The sequence below is a fragment of the Rhea pennata genome, chromosome 11 (genome assembly GCF_028389875.1).
Source record: "Rhea pennata isolate bPtePen1 chromosome 11, bPtePen1.pri, whole genome shotgun sequence".
Lineage (NCBI taxonomy): Eukaryota > Metazoa > Chordata > Aves > Rheiformes > Rheidae > Rhea > Rhea pennata.
The window spans coordinates 5,722,245-5,732,170 of record NC_084673.1 but is presented as its reverse complement, the minus strand read 5'-3'; positions in this window follow the sequence as shown (position 1 = coordinate 5,732,170).

Genomic DNA, 9,926 nt, shown 5'->3' with positions numbered 1-9,926 from the left:
AAGCATCATACTTTTCTTCTGTTCAGCAGTGTTGAGAAAAAACTGTGGATCCTGGAATTTTACTGTGGATTTTACTGGTTTTCTGGAGTACTGTAAGTCAAAGTCTTACCCCGCAGGCCTTTGCGAGTAGAAATAGCTCAGTGTCATGTTAATAGACTTGTCTTGATACAGTTAAACTGGTAAGAATATTCGGGTCAAAATCAAAGTTAAGTAAAATTAATGAATTAATTTTGTACATTATTTGAATTTGTCTTTTGTAGTATCGGTTTAGTTTCGGATGTTCTGTTCCATGTAAAGGCATGTTAAAGTTGCATGATTTAATATGCAGAAAGTATGCTGTGCTAAAATTTAAATGTAGCTCTAATGTGCTTTTATTTGTCTAAAAGGCATACTACTCCTCTAATCTTTTACTAAATAGGCTAGTGAGGAAAGAATATTTTAAATGAAATATATGAGAAATTATCCACACTCATATAGCTCTAAAGTACGAGTGTGCATTAAAATACATTTTATGCATTTATTTTCTACTACTTTGGAAGATGCTTTAGCCGTGTAAAATGTGTAGTAGCAGTTTTTATGTGTAATTTGCACACCAAGGAGATGCGCTGTAGATTCCTGTGCAAATGAAAGTAACTTTGCTGTGTGCAGTTCCCACATCTGACTGTTAGTGCTGCTTAATAGTCACTTCTCTTTACACTGCCTAAGCTCAACTTCGACAGACTTCTGAGTCAAGTCATATCAGAAATGTAATGGCTGGAAACATTTGGTGGTTGTCGATCAAACATCGGGTTTGATTCCAGCTATTAGCCACATCTGTAAATATTAATACATGACTTTGTTTAAATTTTATTGTTTAAACATTCAAACGAAGGCAGAAATGAAAGTGGCTTTTTTTTTTTTTTAGACAGACCCAGTAGCATATGAAATGTTTCAGTGGGTGCAACTCACCCCTTTGCTTTTGTTTCATTACCATAATTGTAAACATCTCACTAATATCTGGGACCTTCAACTGTAGTGAGATGATTTATTTTAGTCTTTTTGTAAAGTAAATGCTTTTTTTAAAATTATCCTTTCAAAGGAGAACAATACCTTCAGTATTTGTTGTGCCTTTCTCTTGAAAAACAATTTGATAGCATTTTTTTTTCCTGTGCCTAAATATGTAGGAAATGCTTAATATTGACTTGTCTTTGACCTTACCTAGCACTGAAGTGGAGAGTATGCAAGTCAGTGAAGGCTCTGTATGCAAATCTGTCCTGTCATGGGCTTGTATATTTATTTCCTTTCCTTTCCCATGGCGCTCTTTCTCACTTTTTTTTTTTTTTTTTTTTTTTTTTGCTGTTATAATATCAGTAAAGAGGAACTGAGTTGCATTTTAAGGGAACCCTGTATTTCAGGGTGAATTTGTGCATGCATGTGTTTGAGGGGGGTTGTTTTCTGCTTAACTGCTCAATATACTTTGGCAAGCAGAAGTCATGTTGTTTTGTGCAATGGATTTCTGCGTGTTCAAATTCCCCAGTTGGAAGATTTAATTAAAACTTCTGTAGATGTCTGAGTTGTGTATGTAAGAGGTAGAAGTCTTGACTTCTAGAAATAACTGGGGTGTAGACAACAACCATGAAGCCTTCATTTGCTTATGGCAGAAGAAGGAATATGCATGTGACTCACCTCTGACGCTCACTTCTTGTCTGTAAGGTGGAAGTGAGCGGTGTGTTTGGGAAGCTCAGGTTTTGGAGAATATTTTCAGTGCCTTTGCACTGAAATAGAGTTCTGGAGGCTGCCTGGAGCACAAGCAGGGCAGTTTCTGGGCAGTGGCCACTGCTGGAGGTGCTACAGGTACTTTACCTGTCTGCCTGAGGGGTGGTTTAGCTTCCAAAGCAACACGAATAATACATTTCCTTTCCCTCTGGAGGGGGGTTTGCTGCTCACCGAGCTGTTGTGCAGCAGCTCTTCCCACACGCTGCGCCACTGCTGCTTTTGGTGCTGCTTCTGCACGGGGGCCTGGTGGGCACCATGTCAACTCCCCTCGCTCCCTGGCATTGCAGACCGCTGGGGCTCCCAGCACCATTCACGAGGAGTGTGCTGCTGGCAGCTGGCTCACTCCGATGGTACCGCTGGCCCTGGCTGAAGTAACGGGGAGAATAGGGAGCAGGATGCAATCACTACTTAAGTAGTTTGTGATCTGGCCTATCTAGGGGGTGAAAATTTGACTTTATCCACCCCATTCAAAAAGTTTGTGCCCATCAGAGCCTATGTATATTACCTCTGTCCTTTGCATGCAACCAGGCTGTCCTACAGCACATTTCACCCCTCTGCAGCACGGTGCCTGTTGATGTGCTTTTTAAATTCTTCTTTGTGTTGTTTTTTAGTTCCTATTGAAACAGAAATTGCCCTATGTCAAGCAAGAAGCACTTGCAGGGAGGAGCTGATGCATCTTTGTCTTCAGTCAAAGGTAAAATGGGAAAGGTGAGTTTGTGTGCCTGCCCGCTTTGAACTGCTTGTAGCATCCCTGTCCCTGGCACTCTGGATAAATGCAGAGCTTTCTGAATTGCTGTATTCTCTTTGGACACTGTGGTTAACACCTAGAGAAGGCAGAGATAAACTCAGATCATCCTTTTCAGTTACCATCTCTCTGATTTAACACCTAGGATCCAAAACACAAAGTTTGAAAAATCCTGAAAGAAACTGAAGTGTGAATCGGGATGCTTCACACATAACTTTGTTTTGCTTAAAATAGTTATGCTCTCATAGCATACGTTCACCTGTTTTTGCAGATCTGTATTTTATTGCCTATGTGGAATTGCCATTGCTCAATATTCCATGTGAGTGCTGGCCTTTTCTGTCTCAGAAAAAAAGGTTGGTGGACGTGTATTGAACCCTCACTTTGGAAAGTCACTCTTGGTTAGGAGAGAGCTCTTTGCCCCACTTGTTTAACTAGGCTAAAGGCTGATTATATATAAACATTTATTAAAACATGAACCTCAAACATGATGAAAATGGATTCTAGAACTAAGCTTGTTTGCTTTTTTGTATTTTTTAAGTCACTTGAAGAAATAAATAAGACCACACAGGTGCTGTCAAGTAAAACATTGTTACAGAAACAAAATGAAGAGTAAAATTATGTGGAGACTTGTTTTGTTTTAGCTTATAAAGGTTTAACTTTCTCTTTGTACTTGTTTGTTTCTTTGCAGTAAGTAGCAATTGCTCTTTAGAGAGCTGGAACTAGTGCTATCAGAATTGAGGACGCTGAAGTGGAGAAAAAATAGTGCTTTTTTGTTGGCAAATATTTAATTTAAAAACTTGCAATAATTTGGCACAGGTCATAAGAGCTTTTGAAATTCCTATTTTTAAGTTTGCTAAAAAGGCAGAGACTAGGAGGTGGACAAACTGGATCTTGGATAAGCAGTGTTCAGAGACAGCACAAGCATTTGAACGAATAGCACTGCTTCTGACATTGTTCAGTTTTTTGTGATGCTGCTTTTTAAGAAAATGAATTGAAGGAAGTTGTCACATAACCGAAAAAAAAAGTCAAAAGGAAATACAAAAATGTCAGGCTATCTGCTTCTGTACTGGTACTCACATGCTGACGTGTAACTGCCTCTGGCGGCTCTGCACTTGAAAGTTACAGCCTTGTTTGTGCTCTTTTCTGCCCTGCAGTTATTTTCTTCCCTTCTGGTATGGACAAGGGAGGCAGTGAAGTACCAGGGTGTTTTCCATTTCTGGTAACTTGAGTTTTGTCATTCAAATAGGGAAAGAGCATGATCTAATCTTCCAAAAAACCTTTTTTTGTTTGTTTGTTTTTTGTTTTTTTAAGATGTCTGAAAAGTCAAAATGATCCAAATTAAAATAAGTTTAAGAAAGCATAAAACATTTTGCACTGTGGGAATTTGGATTTAAATACTAACAGGGCTGCTGTTGGAAAATCCCTGGTGCTCAGCAGCCCAGAAGAAGGAAGTTCAAGGTAGCGTTTCCCAAGAGACCATTTGGGAGGGCTAGAAAGGTCTGCGAGATCTTTACAGTAGATCAGCACATCTGCTGGATCTGAAAGCGTAGGTTTGTTAAGGCCCAAATGTCAAGTATGTTGGGGGCTGGGGAGAATGGCTTATTTCTGATTTTGTTTCTGAAACTGGCTTGTTTACTCTGTGTAACTGCTTGTTCTTTTATAGTTACAGACTTTCTGATAGCACCCATGAAGAAAAAAAAAGTCCAATGATGGTAAAGCATGCACATTAAATGTCTTCATTGTAGAGTGTTCTTCAGTACCTTATATCATGGTTTAAAAAAAAATCAAAATACCATTTGGAATGTCAACATTCAGTGGGCTTTGAGGAGATGTAGCAGCACATCATGGTTTGTAGGGACAAGGAGATACAGACCATTCTGGGCTGCCTCATTACCTCAAGGATAAGACAAGAAAGTGAGCTTCTGGTTATCATAGATGTGGAAGCTAACACATTCCCCTGTATCTCTTTAGTTCAGTTGAACAGGTATGTGTAGATAAGTCTTCTCGGTGCTTCTATCTGTGCACTTCCTTTGCAGCTGCAAATATATACTGTATGAATTTGTGCTTGTGTGTGTCTGAACGGGGCTGGGCCCGCAGGCAGGAAGGACTTTCGGCTCCTTTTTGTTGTTTTCCAATGTGGGCATGGCTTGATCTTGGCTGTAGCACAATGCCTTCGGCTGGCTTTTTACCTCTCACATATTGTTCAAGGTAATGCTCCTGCCAGTCTGTCCTTTCCCTGGCAGAGGGTTTGCCAGGGACTGTGTTACGCCATGTGCAGGGGGGTCTGGAGGCTGTGGAGAAGCGCTAGGATGGAAAGTTGTCAGCAGTGCTCTAGCAGCACGTAAATACTGGAGTTTGGGATTGCCTGTTGCTCTCCAGTATTGCATTGCTGCTTTAGTGAGGCTGGAAATTAGTCTCTGCCACAAGAGCGAGGGCTGTGGTTCGGGAGGCACCTGGGGGCCGCGCACTCTCCTCTGCGCAGCACCTGGGACCTTCCCTGCTGGTGGTCGGGCCTGGGGTTCCTCTCTCCCTGCACAAATAAACCACTGCGGAGGCAGCAAGCAAAAAGGGCTCGGTGTCGTTCATGGGGACACAGCGAGGGAGGGGCTGCGCCCTGGCACTGCCAGGCTGGGGGCACTGCTGCGGCAGCCGAACTCTTCCCTAAGGATCCCAGGGGCGCAGTGCAATATGGGGCTGGGGTCCACCCCGTGGGGTGAGGGCTCTGCCAGCAGCAAGTGGGGGAGGACCAAGCATGGGAGGGAACGCAAGGGCTGCTGGCAGCGCTGGGATGAAGCCTGGATGGCGCAGGAGGAGGGGTGGGCCCCCCTGCCCTGTGCTCCCAGGGGTGCTGGGAGCTGCCCTCGTGGCCAGGCAGCTCCTGTTCCTCACCAGACGGGTTTGGGGGTTGGTGAGAGGGCTGGAGGTGTGCAAGACTTGTCCGGGAGAGGTATGGAAGGGAAGCACTCTTGATGAGGAAGCTGGTGGTGGGCGTCCCAGCTTTCTCCTCCAGGCTCGAGAGGCAGGAGGCTCGGCCTGAGCAGCAGTGAGGGCTGGGCAGCCCTGCGCAGGGCTGCTCTGCATCGGGGGTGCTGGGTGGGCAGGGGGCTCAGCCCCTGCCTGGGCACTGATGCTTGGAAGCTGGAGCGAAGTCCTGGTGCTGTGGGGAGCAGTGTGCCATGACCTGCTGCAATGCTGCAGTCTCCTGCTTAGTGGAGGGTGGGGGGCATATATCTTAAAATGCTTTTTTTCCCCCAACTATTTTTTAATGGATTAATTAAGTTTGATAGTTATGGGGGAGGGAGGAATGCTATCTTGCAGATTTATAGTGTAATCACTGCCCCTGGTCTGCAAGATAAGCACAGGTACCACCAAGAGATCAACATAAATAACCTGCAGGCACGTAAATACTGCTTAAAGCACGCTGGCGGCGCAAAAGGAGCGTGTGTGGTTAGAACCAGCTTTTAAAAAGCGGGTCTGTCCTATTCGCTAGGACCACGTGCTCCCACAAACCGTTTTAAATCACAGTGTTTGGACACCCAATTAACGTATTTCAAATCAAGGCATCTGTATTCTTTCACTTGCATCTGTAAAATGGTACGTTACCACTTTCTACAGGTCAAGCCCGTAATCACCATTAAAAAATACTGCTTTCCCACAGGAATCATGAATAGTGACTTAAAGAAGCAAGACTTGCTTTACAGCTAAAATGGTCAGGAAAGCGATTAATTCCATATTTCTATACTTTAATCTTACATTAGAAATTTTTAAAATGTGGCAGGTAAGCTTTACATTGGTAGCAATTATATACGGAGTGCGAGAGCTTAACAAAAAATCAGCTTTATGGCTTTTATTTTTTTATTTATTTTTTTTAAATAAGACTTCTCTGTTGCGATCAGCTTGATTCTATTCAGCTGCAAAAAGAGATTTCCACCTCATTTGCAGTTAGAAGACTCCTGCTTTCTCCCGCTCGAGACTGTAGCCTCCAGCCAGGATGAAAACGCTGTGGCGGTAACGGGGGTGAAGCCGCCCGCGCCGCTTCGGGACCCGCGGGCAAGCGGAGGCTTGAGAGGTGAAATCGAGCCCGGGGTGGAAACGACCCCGCGGTCGGTACCGAGACGCCCCGGCCGTGGGCGAACCGCAGCCGGCGGCGGGGCCGCGGTGCCCCGGCCGCTGCGGGATGTTGCCAGCGCAAAATGCAAAATAACAGCGTGCAAAAAAAAAAAAAAAAAGGGGGGGGGGGGAGAAAAAAGCCAAGGGGGCGGCTGGCCGGCTGCGGGTTTGTGCTGCCGAGAAGCTGGGGAAGCTCCTGTGAATCTCCCTTCGGTGCAGAAGTTCTGCCTCCGAAGTGTTTGCAGGTTGTCTTTCAGGCACACACTGCCTTAAAAAAGATTTAAAAAGAGGAAAAAAAAAAAAAAAAAGAAAAAAAGCCCCCCGGCCAAAGCCCCCGGAGAAGAGCGGCGCTCCGCGGGAGGCGCGCTGCGGCGGGGCGGAGCGCGCACGGGCAGCGGCGCCCGCCGGGCAGCGCGCGGAGCTCCGCGGGGCGTTGCGCCCGAAAGCCGAGGGGGTCGGTACCCGCCGGCTCTGCCGCCTGGGACCGCTGCGGGGGAAGAGCCGTCGAGGTTCCTCCACGGTTTTGGTGTGGTTTCTATCAAGAAGCTGAAAGGCTGCAGTTCCTTGCGGTAAGTAAAATACTGGGCTTAAAGGGTAGAAACTAAACAAAATTATTAATCACGCGGCTTTACACCAATCCTCTTATTAATTTCCCCAGACCAAATCCCTCCCCCACACTAAGGGTACGTTACTCACAGTACCAGGTACCTCCGTTAGCGAGCGAGTGCTTTGGGAGTCAAATGAGGTGTCGTGGATTCCTGTAAACGCTAGAAAAAGCAACCCCCAAAGCCACCCTATCTACCTGCAGCCTTTTCCTGCTCACCTCCTTTGATGCAAAGGGAATTTTGGCAGTGATTAGCAGCTCGTTGTGGTAGCCAGCATTATCTTGCTTTTCTTGCACTTCTTGCCCACCCACCGCATCTGCTTTTCTTCGTCTCGCATCCAGCGTGCACTGAGCCAGGACGGGTTTTATACATGTTTGTGCGGTGCTTTGCACAACGGGAACTCCCCGTGCTCGATGCTACTAAAACTTCAGGTCTTGCTCCTAGCACTACCAGGGAGGCAATTGCTTTCTATGCCTCTCTTATCCGGAATAATTCTTCTGGCTAAATAATGTGACTCGAACCCAGGAGTCTATGTTGAGCGCTTGGCTTTAGCGGGAAGCATCTAGTATCCGCGATGCAAAGCTGCATGAAGGACAAAATTGCCTTGATTTAAATTAAGCACGTGAAGGTGCCCAAAAAGGCGCCCGGTAAGGCAGACACCGGCGCGCCCCGCGTAGTAGTAAGCGCGGGCTAAAGCGCAGCGTAACGAAGGGAGCAAGCGGTGGATCTGGCGCCCTAATGACTCAGAGGAGCTTGGCGACAAACTCATTGAGTGAAAGGGGAAAAAAAAACAATTTCGAATCTTTCCAGTTCTGGAGCAAAGTATAATGCGCTGCTGTCGGGAATTTCTCCCGTAAAACCATTCTTGCGCTCTGTTCAAATAACAGAGCGCGGAAGACTGCGGGAAGCCCGGTGCGAGAAGAGCAGACGTCCGAGGGCGCTTCTCATGCCGTACACGCGGCGAGAGGACTCAGCCGCCTCCTCGGAGCGACACACTTCTGATCTGAGTGTGCAGAACTGGTGAGAACGATTCGACGGGAAGGAGGAGACGGGGCGTTATGGAAGACGCAGCGAGAACAAGAGGGTGGTTTGGGGATTTCACCCCCTCTTCCCCCTTATTCTTTACTGGAAAGCGCGAGGCGGTTTTCTAATCCCAAGCCTGCGGGGGTTACACGGTAAAGACCGCGGCTGCGGGGCGTTTGGTCTTCTCAGATTCCTGTTGGGCACTTTGCATTTTGTGAGTGGAAGAGAGAAAATCGTCAAGGAAGGAATTTAAGGAGAAAAGAGCGAATACACGGTAACGCACTCTTGAAAGCATCTCTGTGGACGGAGGGGGAAGTCGAGGCAACACCCAGCGCTTGCGGAAAACCCGCGCTGCCGGGGCGGCCGCGGAGGGGCGGCGCAGGCTTCCGCCGCCGCGCAGGTCCCCGCACCGGAGAGGTGAGTTTTGCCCGAGTCTCCCCCAAACGCCTTCCCGCCGGCGGCGCGGGGCTGCGCGGCGGGTGCGGGCTGGCCGCACCGCTGCGAGAAACCTCGCAAGAGCCGGAGAGGTTCCCAGCTATTCCCACACCAAATCATTAGCTGGTTAGTTGTATTCCTGCCTACGTTTGTGAACGGGGAAGAAAAACACACAAAAAAACCCCAGCAGCTGCAGGAGGGCGCAGACCGTCGGGGAGGAGAACACGCTGCGCCGATGCCCGGGGCCGCGCAGCGTGGGGCCGCGAGGCGTGGGGCCCCACCGGGCTCCCTTCGCGGTGGCAGCGGGGAGAAGCCGCCGCCGACCCCGGCTCTTTCCCCTCCTCGCGATTTGCTCGTGGCAGCGGCGTGCCTCTCCTACCGGCTTCTGCACCGACGTGCGCGGGCAGAGGAATTTCGGTTCACCGGTGGTTTGAGGCTGTAGAGGAACCTGGAAGAAAAGGTATTTACAGACCCGTCACCCGCAGCGGCTCGCCGCCCCCCTGCCGCCCCCGCTGGCCGCGCAGTGCCTAGCGCGGACCCTTCCCCGCGGTGCGGATCCCCGGCGACGGCGCGCTCGGGCTCCCTGCAGACGCCGCCTCAGCTCCGCTCTCTCCACCTTCGGGTCCGCAACAGCCGTGACCTCCCGGCTCCTGCAATGCCGATGGAGTTAGGAAACTACTGCCCCATCCAAACAGTTACCAAAAACTAATTGTGAAATGCAATAAATTTCAAGTCCTCGAGGACTGCAAAAAGAAAACATAAATTAACCGAAGAGCGCTGCGACTTCTCACTTCTTAATAAAAGTAGTTACAGCTGAGCTCTGATCGTGCAAGGTGCAACCTTGACTGGGAATTAAAAGCGGCCGGACACAGCAGAAAGAGTCCTTTAATGAAGAATGTGTAACGAGGTCCCTGGAAGTAGTCAGACCTTCACTGCCGATTTAACGCATATGTAACAGGATTTTCAGAGCATAATATACCGTGATACAAAACCCAATGTATAATCAGTCAAGATATACAGTTACAAGGCAACTGAAAGGTCCTCATTAATCTAAAATTTCAAAACCAGAAAATTTCTCTTTAATTTTGTTTTTTAAAGCAAAAGTGAATTGGCAGCCCAGAGACTTTTATCAAGTCTCCAAGCTCTGCCTAGAATGCTTTAGCATCTGATCAGTGTGACCTCAAAGCAAGACGAATAAATAGTCCAGACCAGGGATACACGTTTGTGGTACCAGCTCAGTTAGCGCAAATGGC